Source organism: Lipotes vexillifer, unplaced genomic scaffold, assembly GCF_000442215.2.
Source record: "Lipotes vexillifer unplaced genomic scaffold, Lipotes_vexillifer_v1.1 scaffold948, whole genome shotgun sequence".
In the NCBI taxonomy this organism is placed as follows: domain Eukaryota; kingdom Metazoa; phylum Chordata; class Mammalia; order Artiodactyla; family Lipotidae; genus Lipotes; species Lipotes vexillifer.
In genome coordinates this window covers 524,300-542,447 of record NW_006793764.1, presented here as the reverse complement: position 1 = coordinate 542,447, position 18,148 = coordinate 524,300, and the positions used below count along the sequence as shown (strand labels likewise).

General features: G+C 40.2%; 1 pseudogene; it reads right to left on the bottom strand.

Moving 5' to 3' along the window:
• Positions 1–7,856: 7,856 nt before the first annotated feature.
• LOC103080896 (importin subunit alpha-1 pseudogene) lies at positions 7,857–9,468 on the bottom strand (annotated as a pseudogene).
• Between the last annotated feature and the right edge of the window lie 8,680 nt (positions 9,469–18,148).

The window sequence follows — 18,148 nt, the reverse complement described above, 5'->3', positions numbered from 1 at the left end:
AATCAAGAGAGGGGATGGTCTGAAATGGAAGCATAAACCCAAAGAATAACAATAAGTGTTGAATTGCCTAACCTAATTTGACCAGGGGAGAGGAGTCTTAACCGGTGGCCCTTCAATATTAGGATTTCACTGCAAATGCCTGAATAGAGATGAAAACATCAAGCTAATTTACCCTATGCCATTTATGTTAACTACCTTCCCTTTTTCTGATTTGATCCTCAACAGCCAATTTCTAATTTTTTTAATTGAACTATCGTTGATTTACAATACTGTGTTAATTTCTGCTATACAGCAAAATGATTCAGTTATATAAATATATACATTCTATTTTTATATTCTTTTCCATTATGGTTTATCACAGGATATTGAATATAGTTCCCTGTGCTATACAGTAGGACCTTGTTGTTTATCCATTCTATATATACTAGCTTGCCCCTGCTAATCCCAAACTCACACTCCATCCCTCCCCCACCCCCACTCCCCTTTGGCAACCACAAGTGTGTTCTCTATGTCTGTGCATCCTCAACAGCCACCTTCTTGATAATATGGCTGCCCATAGAGATCTTCAAACAGGGGGAAAATATGCCAACATAAATACTATAGTCCACAAGACAGGATATTTCCAAATATAAGTTAATAAATAAGGATTCTAATTTTCTGGGTTTGTATATTGATATCCGCTAGTGTAGTTAGGGTGAGTCTTCCCCCTGAAAATGCACCTACTTTCAGTGGAAGGAGACCCAGTTTTATAGACCTGTGAGGCTGAAGTCTGTGGCAGACTCAACATGGTAACATCACCCTATAAGGCATCTCCACGTGGCTATGCCCACCCCCCGTCGGCTGGCTTTTAAGTCAAGGGTGAACCAAATTCATGGAGGTGAATCCTGGGGCTCTTATATTTCCTGCTCAAGTCTTGCAGGACTAACATTCCTGTATCAGAATGATACATTTGCAAATGTTATGTTTAGGCTAGAGCTTGAATGAACATCTGTTTCATCCTCTTGCCTCCAGTTAAGCAATCAACAGGTTTTCACCCAGTAGGCACCAAAAAGGAAGATGTCCATCAAGAATTCCCTGAAGATGGGCTTCCCTGGCGGCGCAGTGGTTGAGAGTCCGCCTGCCGATGCAGGGGACACAGGGTCGTGCCCCGGTCCAGGAGGATCCCACATGCCACGGAGCGGCTGGGCCCGTGAGCCATGGCCGCTGGGCCTGCGCGTCCAGAGCCTGTGCTCCACAACAGGAGAGGCCACAACGGTGAGAGGCCCGCGTACCGCAAAAAAAAAAAAAAAAAAAAAGAAAAAGAATTCCCTGAAGGCAAATGCCATTGTTTCCTTTCAATTCCAAGTGGCCAGATCAGATCAGAAGAGTTCTATGAAAGTACAAAAGACAGCAGCTTGGGGGTCTTTCGCTGAAGGCACCTACTCCACCCTTAATTGTCGAATGCAGATAAGGACTGGTAAACGTTTGAAAATGGGTTCTTTACTGCTCTGTGCACTGAGGGATGGGAAAGAGCAATGAAGGAGGCAAGGTGGCGTGGCGCAGAGATAGGACTATGGTCTAGGAGTTCGAATGCCTGAGCTTGAGTTTTGGCTCAATAGCTCCAGCAGGCCACGACTTCCATCCTGTCTTTTCACCTTACTCCCCTCTATTGTTGAAGCATAGCACAGAACTATATGAGATTGGAAGTCCCCTCCAGGGCTAACAAGAGAGGAAGATGCTGCCTAGAGAGAGCATTTGACGTTGGACCCTACTGCAACATAATTCCTCAGACTTCTCAGGGTGTTTGCAAGTGAGTCGGGAGATGGTCGAGCATTTGATTGAACCAGGCCTCCCTAATTCATACCCCAGCCATTCCTTCATGCCAAAGTAAGGTTTCCACTCACATTTGTGGGAGGGAAGGTGATGACTAATTTGTATCATTTGGAGACTGCAGATGTTGTCGCCTGATACTTGCCTTAAGCTGAGGGAGTCTCACCTCTAGCTGAAGATGTCTGCAGGGTTGTCATTCTCAGATGTTGCTATTTCTGCTGGTCACCCACTAAGGATGCAGAGACTTCAACTGACTGCACGATCACTAAACAGCACAGATCTATTGATGCTGATGGCAGCTGGGTAAGGACCTGAAGCAATGGCAGAGGTGCTGTGAAACGGACAGCAAACTGAGACATATAGTGAATGTGGGAGGTTAGGATGGACCAAGAAGCTTCAACAGGGATCTTGAGCGGAGATGCCTCACTGACAGAACCTAGGGAGTAAACTACCTACTCCCCAAGTTGCTGCTACAGGGTTTACCAGCAAAGTTAATAGCAACATTTTCTATAGCAATCATGTTATAAGAAACACACCAGCACCAAACAGCAGATATGACATCTGAGGTTTGTCGGCAGAGAAATACCTACCATTTACTAATTTGTCTTGCTCTGAGCAAATGAAAAATTAAGCCAAGTCCAGGGATCAGCTAATCTTTCAGCAAAGCCATACATTAGGCATTCATTTTCCTCTCAGCACTTAGAAAATAAAAGACGGTATTGAAAAGGAGGCCTTGCATGAGACGTGCGTGACCCTGAGATACAATGAACTTGACTGAGGCAAATGGTTCCCTGAATTTGCAGAACAACATCAAATGTATAGATGCACAAACATATGTGCATGTACATAAAAAGGATAACACATGCTTAAAGAAAAAGCCATTCCCCAGCACGGAAAGAAATAATTTCTCAACAGAAAAAGCAGACACCACGATGGCAAGGGTCCCTTGCAGAGACAAAGCTGCTATACTTATTCTTGTAAGGATTGGGCAATAAGTACAACTACCTACTATATTTTAAGTCAAAAATGATTAAGATGATTGGAGTTTTCTGGGATGATGCAAGCACACATTCAAGGGGCCATCTGGTCAGTGGATGCTTTCTGGTCCAAGCTGACTGTACCTAAGTTAATGGCAAGTCCTTTTATAGATTTTGCTACTGTTTCATGTTATATCAAATAAGGACCCCTGATGACAAGAGCATAGTATTATGGAATGGGATATAATGACAACCTACAGATTGAAGGGGGGTGGCTTTCATTTTGGAAGGGATGGTTACTACCTACCAGATTCAAAGTGGATGTGGCAGATGGAAGAAAAGGGAATAGGTTCCTTGCCTGTGGGGTTCAATGAATGGACAGAGCTGCCTTGCCAACGAGCTGAATGGCTCCAGATAACTTGGCAGGCCTCTGCCAGAATAATCACTAAGAGGGCATGAAAAAAATAGTAGAGTGAAAATTTTAATTTTGGGGGGAAATTTTATATCTAATGAATCTGAAAAAATAATAAGTGATTAAGCTGTGGATATCAGCCCTTTTCAGTATTTTATATATGCATCATTTTTTAATAAAATATACAATTAAACATTATCAGTGCTTCCTATGCAGGCATTTCAGGGGAGAAAATGTTTCCTTCTGTCTCCCTGAACTTCAGGAAAGAAAGCTCCACTCAGGAAACTTCGGGTTTTTTGTTAGTTTATTTATTTATTTATTTTATTTTGGAATTGGAGTGTAGTTGATTTACAATATCGTGTTAGTTTCAGGTATATAGCACAGTGATTCAGGTGTACCACACAGGAATATTTATATATATATATATATATATATATATATATATATATGTATGTATATAAAAAATATATATATATATAAATATTTATATATATATGTATTCTTTTTCAGATTCTTTTCCCTTATAGGTTATTACAAAATATTGAGTATAGTTCCCTGTGCTATACAGTGGGTCCTTGTTGTTTATCTAGTTTATATATAGCAGTGTGTATCTGCTAATCCCAACCTCCTAATTTATCCCTCCCCCCATTTTAATAAGCCGTGTCAATGTATAGCCTTGTTCTTTTTAAAGTACATATGTGGGCTTTGCCTATCTCTAATTACATGGTATGAATTATTAGTGATCCTTATTTAGATTTTTTCTAATTTAACAAATGACAGCTCTGGAACTTAGTACTCTCAGAGGTCTATCATAAATATCTCCTGCATTGACTATACTCTTTCTGTCATGATTAAAACTCAGTATTTTGGATGGCTGTCTCTAAGTGTGATCCTCAGCTAGAAAAAAGATGTAGGAATGTAAAGACACTTTCAGAAGTCTCTTTCTGGGAGGGACGCATTCCATTCTTCAGAGATACCTAGTATTTTATAGCTTGAGACTGTAAATTACCTAATCCAACCTCTTCATTCTATAGATGAAGATGTCTCAGTTATGAGACATATAAACAGTAATGTCATGAGGCTACCCTCTTCCCTGTTACAGTGTTCTTTAAAATAACGTCTTGTTTCAAAGTGATACCTGATCATTAAAATAGTGTAAAAGAGTTACTAATAAACAACAATATAACCCCCATTTTGACCCACCCCAACCCCAATTCTGCTACATAGAAGATCATCTTCCAAAATACTTAACTCTAAATATCATACTAGTAACTGGATTCCTTGATTCCTTGACTTTAGGAATTATTCATTGACTTCTTATTAAGAAAGATAAGGATTTAGCTCACTTCAACTACCCTTTTTATACTTCAAAATTTTATAGTATTTTTACTATTATTCTACTAGTATTTTGTAGCATTAAATGATATATTAGGACATCTCATATCTTACTTCATCAATGTTCTAAAGTTTTTCTTGACCCTCTACATATAAAATGAGAATGTCCCTGCCCAACTCTCTATCCTTCCAAACACTAATTTCTGTCCTCAGATCCTTACATTTATATTATGTTCTATAACCATAATTATATATGTCTTTCCTGTTTTTAGTGGAGTTTTAGAGAGGAAATGGACAAACAATGTTGTTTATTATTTGCTCACGTAGAGCCAAGTATATTCTAGGATTACGTTTCCTTTCTATGTGAGTCTAAGGAAATGCCCACTGTACCACACAAAGAAGAATGATCCTAGAATCTAGGTCAAATGAAATCTCTTATACTGCATCAAAATCTCAAAATCATGTTACATTTTAGTTTGCTTTATATCTTCATCATGACTTTCCTATTAGACTTTTGTTTTTTCTGGAGTTAGTAATCATATTTTCTTTTTCAGAGAAGAAATACATGGTTTCTTTATCATAATCCTTAAACTTTCATTTCTAATGCTTAGAATGACTCCATTCTTTTTCTTCAAGGTACTCAGAGCTTGTTGACTTCCTATATAAAACAGATCGATTGCTTTCAGGGCCTATTCAAATGTCTTTCAGACTATGATTTCATTTCACTGGACTCTATCATTCAGTTCCCAGGCCAAAAAATCCAGAAACCACTCTGGTTAATTAAATCAGGGAGGAATGAATTTCCTCTTGAGGTAATTCATTACTAAAGTATTGGAAGGTCAGAAGGAGTAAGAGGAAGAAGGTGGTATTACCCAGAGACAGTAACTGCAGTAAACACCACCGCCCTTGCAGAAACACCCGAGCCCACACTTCCCTCTACCACTGAGAAGAAGCCCATAGCCTCCAATACCTGATGCTCTAGGAACATATGCTCTGCAGATGCTGTTGGAAGTTCTACCAACATGGCTGGTACAGTTGTGTTAAAGCTACTGAAGCCACTGCCAGAATCACAAGGTCTTCTACCTTCCTCCTATCTTCTAATTGCATTCAAAATTCTCCCACAGGATAAAATAAATTAGAAGCCAGCTAACAATGGAGTCTCAAAAAGGTAGTTTTCAGGCTCTCAGGCCCAGAAATACACAGGAGAGTACAGAAAATCAGTGTGTAGCTGAGAGCCAACAAACAGTATCTGGAGCAGACTTCGGATTAGTTTAGGCTTACATCTTCATGTTTTGGTGTAAAAACTTCTAATTTCTCAATGAATTCCTCAGAAAGTATGCCTGAAAGGCAAACATTCTGAGTCTCTGCGTGTCAGAAAATGCTTGGATTTTGTCTTCGCATTTGATTGATAGTTTGGTTAAGTACAAAATTCTAGGTTCAGAATTGTTTTCATTTAAAATTGGTAGGCATTGTCTTCTAGAATCATGTACACCTCTTGAGAAGTATGAGTCTAGTTCTTATTGCAGGGTGTTTTTTAACATTTTTCTCTCTGAACAAAACAATTCCTCAAAACCAATTCTTCCTCAAAACTATGTTTTAAGTGTATTCAGTTCTCTCCCCTGAGAGAGATCTGCCGTCACCCTGGAACAGACCCACTAAATCACTCAACTGGATTATTGCAATAGCTTCCTAACTGCTGTTTCCATTCTTGGACCCACTTCCCAAGAATATACTATCCAGAGTTATCCTTTTAAGATATAAATCAGTTAATGTCATCCTTCTAATTAGAATAATTCAGTGGTTTCCTGTATCAATTAGCTTTTGCTGCATAACAAATTACCCTGGAAGTCAGTGGCCCGAAACAACAAATATTCGGATTTCTCTTGCAGTTTTGTGGGTCAGTGAGAAGTGTTTCTGGCCTGGTTGAGTTTGTTTGAAGCTGGATGGTCAAAAATGATCTCACTCAGATGTCTGGCTGTAGGTAAACCAGGTGGTCTAGAGTGGGAGGGGTGGCACCTAAGTTGAGTTAGCTTATCATTGCTGTATGTGGCACTGCATCTTCTAGTGGGCTTCTAGCTTACCATCTTCACAGGGCAGTCTCAGGGTTCCCTAGGCATCTGAAGAGAGCAAAAGCATCAATGTACAAGTGCTCTTCAGGTTTTTGCTGGCATCACAGTTACTAATATCCCATCACCTAAAGCAAATCACCTGACCAAAGTTTCACAATCATTGTGGCCCCTGTAGATCCGTGAAATCATGTGGAAGTCAAACGCAGTAAAATGTCATTCTATCAATGCATGGATACTTCCTTTACTAGAGATTTCCCCAGGTAACTCTAATCTTCATTACTTCAATCACCCATCACTGCTGTGCCAAAGGCTGAAGATACACATATGGCTAAGACATAGTCTCTGGTTTTAGGAGGCCCCTGGAGTGAGGCAGCCACACACAAGCAGTCTGTGATTAAGATAATTAAAGAACCTACCTGAATTGAAAAAGACAAATGAACAAACTGAAAGAGTCACCATATCACATTTGATGAAAACTGGCAAAAACACACTTAGACAAACTCTGGCAAAAATTTTGAATTTTAACCATAAAGGGAAGAAAAACCCTTTAAGTATAAGGAAAATTAACAAAAAGAATCATCAAAGGAGAAAGATACCAGGTTGACCTAAAATTTCTCTGAAATGTTATATGCAGTAATTCACGGGAGCAGTATCTACGGTTTTGGAAAGTTGTGACCTAAGAATTTTTCCCAAATAGTCTGTCTTTAAAGAGAAAAAGTCCTCAGATTTTAAAAGGGCCTTCCTTTAAAAAAAAATTACTTTAGTATGCATGCTGCTTAGTGGAGAAATGAAGTCATATTAGGAATTCTAGAATGGAGAATTCAAGTTATAAAAAGACTTGAAGGTCATACCTTTCTGTTTAGCCTATAAACTCAAGATCCATTTAAATTATATTGATAGAGTGTCAGGTGGATACTACAGCCTGGGGCAAGGATGTGGCCTGTATTCTGCTGTTCTTTATTTCTACTTCCGCTCTTTTCTTACGGAAGAAGAATTTTTTTTTTTTTTTTTTTGGAATTTAATCTTTATTTACAGGACACTGCAAGATATGAAATTCCACATAGAAATAAGAAACCCATTGAGAGGAGAAGCTTCATACAGTACGTACAGTTTGGAACTGTTCAAGTATAGTTTCTTTGTAAACAGTGCTACAATAACAAACCACGTGTAAAGAGTCCTTAGTAGGGAAACAGTGAGACAAACTTCTACCAGACATAGTACACAACAAACAACTTTATGCCTCAGATGTACAATCTAAAAGTTGAAGGTCCCAGCAGTGCCATCCTGAGCTTGGAATGTATACCCTTCAGAGGTAGTTTCTGGCACAACATTTTGATCTGCCTCTTCCTCCACAGAGAAACACTTCTCAATCAAGTTTAATGAAGCTTTGTACACAGACTCATTTTCATGGTTTTATAGAGCTTCAATTTTGTCCAAACCTCCACATTCTTCAATCATTATACTAAGTTCCTCAGTCTCCCCTAGTTTCTCAGCAGCCTGAAAGATATTTGAGATGGCATCCAGAATAACCAGAATAATTTTAGTGTCTTTCACAGTTAGGAGGTTCATCAACGGTTCTATTATGCCACAATGAACAAGGTATACGATCTGCTCAACTGTTCTGCCACTCGTGTAGTTGGTCACAGCCCATACAGCTTCCTTTTGTGTCTTAAAGTCAGCCTTAGAGAGAATGCCAACGAGGAACGGGACTAATCCATGATTTACAACTTGCTGTATCTGGTCCTGGCGGCCAGCCGTGATGTTTGACATTGTCCACGTAGCTTCTTTCTGAATGTTAGTTTTGGAGTTTGTTCGCAGGCTGGGAAAGATGGCAAGTACTCCTGCATCTGTCACAACCTGAGTCTGTTCATCCGTCCCAGTGACAATATTTCCTATGGCTCTTAGCGCGGGAGTCACAATTGGCAATTCAGTAGCTCATAAAAGCTTCACCGGTTGAGGTACAACCCCCGTTTTCACAACCATTTCAATCTGTTCATTTGGACCATCGCTAAGGTAGGAAATAGCCCAGCAGGTATCAGCTAAAACTTCTGGATCATTGTGATGCAGGAGACAAACTAAAGTAGGAAGAATTTGCTCAACAGCATCTAAGGGGGGGTGCAGGATTCTTGTTGCGACAAAGATTTGAAAGTGTCCAGGTAAGACTATGTAAGTAACCACATGCTAAAGATGACAAATCAGGAGCCGCCAAAAGTGCCAACAGCGGGTCAACTGCACCATACTTGATAACCAAGTCTCGGAAAACTGAGCCATCACCTGCAATGTTTCCTAGAGCCCATACAGCTTGTTCACTGATGTGAGTGTGGGGAGATGCCAACAGAGAAATGAATGCTGGGATAGCACCTCCATCTACCACAGCCTTGGTCTGTTCTGATGTCCCGGAAGCAATGTAAGTGAGGGCCCAAGCAGATTCAAACTGAATGGGACTACAATCAGTTCTGCCCAAGAAGGATGCAGATTTTGGAATCAAACCAGCCCGGATTATGCTGTCTATAGGGGGCTGTTTCTCCCTGGAAAGCAGTTTCCTAGCAGCTTTTTTAGCTTGGAGCTGGCTTTCCAAATTGTTGCTATTTGTGCCTTTGACAATGTCATCAACAGACCAATTTACAGTGCCCTGGTTGTTGCGGTTTTCCTGCAGTGGAGAAGCAGCAGCATCTGGAAAAGAGCTGACATTTCTCCTTTTCAGCATCCGGTCACCCTTCTTAGCTTTCCTGAGCTCCACATTAACTTCTATTCGGCGCCACCTCATTTCTGGACTGTCTTTCCCCTTGTTCTTGAATCTGTTAAGGCGGGCAGCTAGTGAATTAGCATTCTCATTGGTGGACATGGTTATGAGACAAAGGGAGAAAGCTACACAGCCGGCTCAAGCTTCCACAGGAGGCGGTGCGGGGCGCACAGGCTGCAGATAGACTGCGCTCAAGACGTCCACCACGGTCAGCCCGAGGATGGTGTGGTAAGGAAGAAGAAATATTTTCATTAGCCATATTCTTCCTTCCACCCTTCAAAGGGCATATCTTAGCATCTTTGATGTATGTTTAAAACAACTGGTACAACTCATCTAAAATGGTTATTTACATAGTTTAGACACTGCCAGGATGATGAATGAACAACTTTTTTCCCGTTGTACTAAAGCAGAATTGTGCTCATTCATTCATTCATCCATTCATTCATATGTCAGTTTACTCAACAGATAGTTATTTAGTGCCTCTTTTTGCCTGTCACTGTGTTACTCGCTGAGCGTGAAATGGTGAAAATAACAGACAATTCTTTGCTTCGTAGCATGTATGAACATCAGTAAGATAAGAAAAATCTCTTCAAGTTCATTTTTATTGCTAGTGATTTTAATCAACTATGGAGTTTCCTTTTTTTTTTTTTTTTTTTTTTTTTTTCCTGTACGCGGGCCTCTCACTGTTGTGGCCTCTCCCGTTGCGGAGCACAGGCTCCGGACGCGCAGGCTCAGCGGCCATGACTCACGGGCCCAGCCGCTCCGCGGCATGTGGGATCTTCCCGGGCCGGGGCACGGACCCGTGTCCCCTGCATTGGCAGGCGGACTCCCAACCACTGCACCACCAGGGAAGCCCTGGAGTTGACACTTTTAAAACATATGTTGCATAACCTGAGCAATTAGAGATCCAGATTGGGAAATACTTTCTATCACCAAAACTCTCTTCATAATATTTCCACCTAAGACGTATGAATGTTTTATGCAAAAATAAATGCATAGAAAAAAATGTCAGTAAGAACACACACTAAAGTATTAAAAGTGGTTAACTCTGGGGAGTGGAAAAACAGAGTTTTTATTTCCTTTTACTTTCTGACTTCACCAAATCATCTATATTCAAGCATATATTATCTTTATAGTAGTATGCCAGTAGAGGTAAATCTAGTCCCCGGTAAAGGAAAAAGTAAAATTAGTGGCTGTCACAAAAAAAGTTATTTCTTACTCATCACAGTCCAGTAAGGTTGTTCCTGATGGGATACATTTTTTTCAAGTGTGATCCAGAGACCCAGACCCTGTTCATTTTGTGGCTCTGCCATCTTCAACACGTGAATCCCAAGTTTTTCCTAGGAGACATACCCATTCCTGCATTCCAGAAAGAGAAAAGATGACCCCCTGGGAGGATTGTATGAGCCGTGCCTGGAAGTCATATACATCAGTTTTTCCTACGTCCGCATTGGTCAGATCTCTGTCACTTAGCCACATCTAGATTCAAGGGAAGCTGAGAAATGTAGTCTAGCTGTGTACCCAGTATGAAGGAAAACAAGTGATGGTGAACACATCGAAGTCTTGGCCACAGTCAGCTCTTCCATCTGACTCTCATTCTCACACAAAGAACACACTTGCTCCTCCCCAGCAACAACTTTGAGAAACAACTCAGAAGTCCCAACCAGCCGCTGTACCCATTTCAAAGCTCTGCGTCTCCAGAATACACACAGTCCATGCCATCCGTCTAGATGGGACTCCTTGTGGTCCAGCACGCTTTGAATTAAAAAGACAAGTCATTTTCTCCTTCATCTCATCCCAACACACCCACTCAATGGTGGGACAGGGAGAGGATGAAAACCATCAGTACTCCCATGGAGACAATGGAGGAATGGGAACACATACCACTGATTCTGCTCTCTGGGAGCAACTCTCTTACACATTGCTCCTGGCTTCTGGCTCTGCCTTCTGAGAATTCTTTATTGTCCATTTTCAAAGTTGCTATTGAGGAAAAAACGGTCCTTCAGGGCTGTACAGTTTTCACTGCACACTTCAAGCTGGTATAAATGTGGATGCCTGAAGGTTGTTTTAAGCCTCACATAGTTAAAGGGATTTTCAGTCCAGGTTTGTGGTTTCATTGGCAATCACTGTACCCTAAGACACATAATCAACTTCTGATCTATTTGCTTCCATTCAGTTTCATGTACCAGTAACCACACCCCAAATTCTCTCCTAATCATGATTTTCAGACCTGATTTATTTCTTTGCTTTATCACCACCCCCCTCTTCCTCTCTGATTTCAGTGATGACTTTCTTAAAGCTGTCTAGAATTATGGTACAGGTGAGAAGGCCAAGCCCTCAATCTGATCTTTGCCACAGGGCTGAGTTTTATTGGGCCTTTGTTGCATAAATCCTTTTCCATGCTTATCTCTTAGTATTTGGAGCAATAGCTTTTCCAACCTTTGGTGTACCAAATGTCTGCACTCTCTAATCCCTTTTATCCTGTGTGAAAACTGGTCAATTCCATTCTGAGGTTAACTCCTTTTTTATTGTAGTAAAGATATTCACAACAAAATTTATCGTCTTATCCATTTGTAAATGTACCATTCAGTGGCATTAACTTCATTTACATTGTTGTACAAACATCATCATCATCCATCCACTGAGCTCTTTTAATCTTCCCCAGCTAGAGCTCTGTACCTATTAAACACTAACTCCCCATTCTCCCTTGGCCCAGCCCTTGACATCCACCATTTACTTTCTGTCTCTATGAATTTGACAACTTTAGGTATCTCATCTATGTGGAATCCTTTTTTACATCTTTGGTCTTTTTGTAACTGGCTATTTCACTTAGCATAATGTCTTCAAGGTCCATCCATGTTGTAGCATGTACCAGAATCTCCTTCCTTTTGAAGGCTGAATAATATTCCATTGTGTGTGTGTGTGTGTGTGTGTGTGTGTGTGTATATATATATATATATATATATATATATATATATATATATATATACCATATTTTGTTTATCCATTCACCCATGGTTATCTTTTTTTTGTAATAATTTGCTAAAAGTAGAAAATAAAAGCCAACATATTCCATTACACTGATTTCTGACAACCACTTCCCTTCAAGCTACAGTCTCAGTAACACATAGTGTGTTCTTCCAAGTCATCACAGACAACAGTTTTACCAAGTGTTTTGTCACTGCATAATACGTCTTTTTTTTCCAGCCTCCAATATCAGTTTCTTCACTGCTCTTCCCTGACCTCTATATCAATGCCCATGTTTTAAATGTTATTATGACAGCATCCTGCTTAATGATACTACTTACGTTATTTCTTACGATAATTCTAGGAGTTATAATAGATGAACAGGGAACTATCAATGTCTGCCTTAATTTGGGTTCTTTCAGAAGCAGAAGGCATCAAGGACCTGAGTCCTGGTAGTTTATTTGGGAAGTGATCCCAGGAGACAAAGGTGAAGGAACAAGGAGAGACAGGGAAGAAGGAAAGCACACTATGAAATGTGTTATCAAGGCCACTGCTGTGGGCTCAGTTCTGCAGGAATTGTGTGCTGAATGCCTCCTACAACTGTCTTTCTGAAGGGTGGAAACTGGAGCATTTATTGACCCACTCCTGTCCGCATTGTTTGAGGGTTGCTCTTGGGGATGTTAATACTCTTGCTTATCCATGATGCATTTGCTTGCATGTAGGCCAAGTAGATTCCTGCAGGGGCAAAGAAGTCCCCTGGACAAAATGTAGAAATATGCTCAGTGTATATTTGAGGTGGGATACAATCAACACAAAGCCTGTCTGAGTTTTTATAGAACTCTTTACCTCAGCAGCAGTAGAAATCACAGGTGGGCCGAGGAGATGCAGGACTGTGGCATATGGTAGCAGAAGTGTCTGCTACAGTGACGTAGCAACATACAAGTTTAGGCTCACTAACGTCTCAGTGCATGTGTCTCCAGTAGCCCTCCTCTAAACAGCAAGACCCAGGCATCTGCCATATTATAGCTCCAGCATCTTCAACAGATGATAGCCAAGGTCACCATGGTTATCTTTTTATTTAAATGGACAAGAAGGGAAAGGAGGCTGAAGGATTGCCCATAGGAAGTTTTTATGATTTAGATCTGGAAGGGGCATCTATCACGTCCATCTGTAACCTCCTGACCAGAAGTCAGTCACATGGCTATACCTACGTGCAAGGCAGGCTGGGAAACATAGGCTATTTTTTGTTCCAGAGGGACTAGGAAATAGATTTTGGTAAACACATAGAAGCCTCTATAATAGAAAGTAAGATTGTATTTTTTAAAAAGTCTAAGGCAATATACGTTAAACATGTTAAACCTAATTTACCCTTTGACCTAGAAATTGCACTTCTAGAGGTCCTTCTCTCATGGATATTCTCCACTAGGTCCTCCAGATCTATTCTCCACCTTTCTTCCTTTCTGCATCATGGGCTCCCTAGTGTTCTGACTTCTACTTGGATTCAGCCAATGGAAATCTCCAGTAGGAGATCAGAGAATGGGAGGAGAGAAAAGTGGGAGCATATAGTTCCCTGGCAAGGCCACATGTTAGGAGTGGCTGAATTCCTCTAGTGCAGGCCACAGCTCATCGTGGGAGGCCATCTCCTACAACTCCAGCCACCTCCACAGCTTCAGCTCCACTTCTGTCTCTCAGTTCCAGTTACTGCTCCCTCTTTTTGCCCCTTTGGGCCTGGGGTGGTGACAGCTCCCAGCTGTTCACCAGCTCTTGATGCTTTAATGCTGCTCACACTTTTTAAAATAGTCCTCAGTTGCCCCATTTAAGTGTGCCTTCTTTTTCCTTTCTGAACCCCAACTAATACATCATCCTAGAAAAATAATCAGAATTGCAAGTAAGGAACACACAAAGATGTTCAGCACAGCAATATTTAGAACAGCAAAAGCTCTGAAACTGAGTGTCTAATAATTAGGAATAGTTAAATACATTACAATGAATGTATGATAGAAAAAAATATATATATACTAACATGTGAGTTTCCAGTGTCTTTTTCTGTCTCCTACTTCAAAAACCCTGCCTGAATCCCAGGAAAATTCTGCTAAAGTCTTTCCTTCCTGTTCTCCCTCCCCAGTCCTCAAATATTTTTCACCAGAATGAATTACTGAGTTGAGGGTGGGAGCACTACATCTAAAGTTGTGGAGGAAATAGCTTGATTTACATTGAAAGAAAGGAAGGAGAAAAAACATTATACCAGTGAGGGGACTATATGGGACCAAAAGGGGGGACAGAAGATATGAGGAGATGAATGGGCAAAGAAGTTTGCCACGTGTGTTTCTTTTTGTAAACACTCTTCCAGAGAAACCTACAATAAATATCTTTGTTATTTACAATACTCCCTGAAACTCCTGATGTGAGATCCCTGTTTCTTTCCCATTTATTGATTTCTCACTGTGTGCCCCTGTGCGAAGTGCGTTCCCTGTCTCACTTCCTGTGTTTGAGGCATCTCCGTATTCAAGATGAGGACACGGAAGCTCAGAAAGCTTGGCTGGGTTTTTTATGCCATCCCTATGTGTTCAGGAACTTCTGTCCCTGTGATAAAATACTATATAGAAATTGTGTTCTAAGGATGCTAACAATCTGAAAACTGTAGTTTTATCTTTCTAAAATATGTTTTATTTTCTGCTTGTAGAAATAAACTATCTAAAAATCTGCAAACCTTTGTAGAGGGAGAAAAAGAGAGTAAAGAATGAAAGGAAATACAGTCAATAATCATAGCATTCATAAATTTCATTCAACAAATATTTATTGGACTGAGGAAACAGCAGTGAACAAAACAAAATCCCTGCATCTAGAGAACCAACACTCTAGTGGGAGAGAGATAGACAATAACACAAAAAGTAACAGCAAATAACATGACAGAATGTTATGAGGAGGGGTAAAGCATGGGGAGAGTAAGTGAAGGGAGCAATTTTAGACGGGGTATCCAGGGAAAGTGTCTCTGTGAAGTAAGATTTAAAGAGGGACCTAAGGAGGCCACATGTGAGAGATGAATGGGATGAGGAGGTAGGCCATGCGACCATCTGGGGGAAGAACAGTTCAGCGAAGAAAACAGTGAGCCCATGACCCTGGAGCAAGAGCACTTGAGACATGTGGCGAATGGAAGGATTTCCTGCTTTTTTAAGGCTTAATTATATATATATATATATATATATATATATATATAAAATATATGTGTATATATATATGTAGATAGATATGTAGATAGATACATAGATAGATAGATATGAGTATCAAATGCTATTATTGCAAAACTTAAGCCACCTAATGATTATTCACTTTTCTAAAAGACACAAATACAAGAATAAAATAAACACACCCAGTATATATCACATTTTGTCTATTCATTTACATATATGATTGCTTCCATATCTTGGCTACTGTGAATAATGCCACAATAAACAAGAGAGCACAGATATCTCTTTGGGATAGTGATTTTGCTTCCCTTGGATATATACCTAGAAGTGGGATTGCTGGATCATATGGTAGTTCTACTTTTAATTTTTTGAGGAACCTCCATACTGTTTTTCATAGTGGCTGCACCAATTTACATTTCCACCAATAGTGCACAAGGGTTCCCTTTTCTCTACATCCTCACCAACAATTATTATCTCATTATGATCTTGATTTGTGTTTCCCTGATAATTAGTGATGTTGAGCATCTTTTCGTATACTGTTAGCCATTTGTATGTCCTCTTTGAAAAAATGTCTATACAAGTCCTTTGTCCATTTTTTTAATCTAGTTATTTGGGTTATTTGTTTTTTGTGTTTTTTTGTTATTGAGTTCTATGAATTTCTTATATACTTGGGATATTACCCCCTTATCAGATATTTGCAACAACATGGATATTTGAACCTGGAGGACATTATGCTAAGTGAAATAAGCCACAGAAAGACAAATATCATATGATCTTACTTATATGTGAAATCTAAAACAAACTCATAGTAACAGAGAGTAGAATGGTAGTTGTCAGAGGCTGAGGGGAACGGGGGAAAAGGAGAGATATTGACCAGAGGGCATAAACTTTTAGTTGCAAGGTGAATCAGTTCTGGAGATCTAATATAGAGCATGGTGACTATGGTTAATAATAATATATTGTATGCTTGAAATTCGCTAAGACAGTAGATCTCAGGTGTTCTCACCACACACACACACACACACACACACACACACACACACACACACACACGTATGGTAACTATGGGAGGTGATGTATATGTTAGTTAGTTTGATTTGGTAAGCATTTCACAATGTATACGTATATCAAAAAATCACATTGTATACCTTAAATATATACAATTTCTAATTGTCAAAAAATAACCCCAACAGAACAAAGCAAGAGTATGCAGGAGAGACTTGATAAGTATCAAGAGGCCAGGCTTGCTAGAGCTCAGTGAATGAGGGGAAGAGCAACACGATGTGATCAGAGGGACAGCAGGGGCGTCATATTGGCCTTGGAGGCCACTGTAGGAACCTTAGATTATATTCCAATGGAATGGGATTCCATTGGATGGTTTTGGACAGGGGATTGATTTGATATGATTCACATTTTAAATGGTTCACTCTGGCTACTCTGTGGAGAATATTGATAAACTCTTGGTTACAACTCCTGGGTATTTTTGGTTTTCTTTATTTTTCTGTTTTAATAATAAGCATATCTCAGTTTTACAAGCAAAAAAAAAAACATAGTTTATAAAGACAAAAGGCAATTATATTAGTTATACATAGCTGCATAACAAATTACCACAAGGCTCAGCAACTGAGAACCACAAATGTTTATTATCTCACAGTTTCTGTGGGTCAAGAATCCTGGAGTAGCTCAGGTGAATGCCTCTGGCTCATCCCTCTGGCTCAGGGTATCACAGGATGCAGTCACGTGGATGGCCAGGGATGCAGTCACCTCAGGCTCACCTGGGGGGAGATCTGCCTCCAAGCTCTCTCACATGGATAGTGCCCAGCCTCCCATCCTGTCTGGCTCTTGACCAGAGACATCAGTTCTTCACTAAAAGGGCTGCTCTCTTTCCCCAGAGTGAAAATATCCAAGAGAGAGAGAGGATGAGAGAGAGAGTTCCTAAGACAGAAGACATAGTCTTTTTATGACCTAATCTCATAAGTTATATCCCATCACTTCTGCCATGGTTTAGTCTTTAAGAGTCACTATATCCTGCCCATATTCAAGGGGAGGAGTTACCCAAGGGCTTGAATACTGGGAGGTGGGTGATACGGAGACCATCGTGGAGGTGCTGTCACAATAACCACTTTCTCAAAGCTCCTGATTTTACAGAAGCAGAAACCCATCTGAATGTCAACCTGGACTCTACCGCTCACCTTGAAGCCTCCACAGGGTAGTTGTGATGATGCTCCTGAAAGGGCTTTGAAAATGGAAGGGATTATTTTGCTTTTCTCATTGGTATCCATTCCAGATTTGGCCTATATTCTTCTTCATCCCCTGTATTAATGATTTCATCGTGGGTTATGCATTTTGTTTCTAGAGTGAAAATCTTCCAGTTTGAACAGAGAAATGACAATAGGGAGGAAGAAAGCAGAGTGTTAACTCCTCCAGGTTCCGGATGGGCTTCCTATTTAACTGTATACCTCCCAGTAACAGAAGCTCTGAAAACCCTATTCCCAAAGACCTGCGTATCCCTCAGAGATGAGGCCAGCAGAAGGGGAGGGTCAAAAGAAAGCAGGATGTTAGATACATTTGCCTTTGATATTTGTCTTATCTCGTTCCATAGTTATGCAAATTTGACTATAAACTTTTGGAAGGCAGTGGCTTTATTA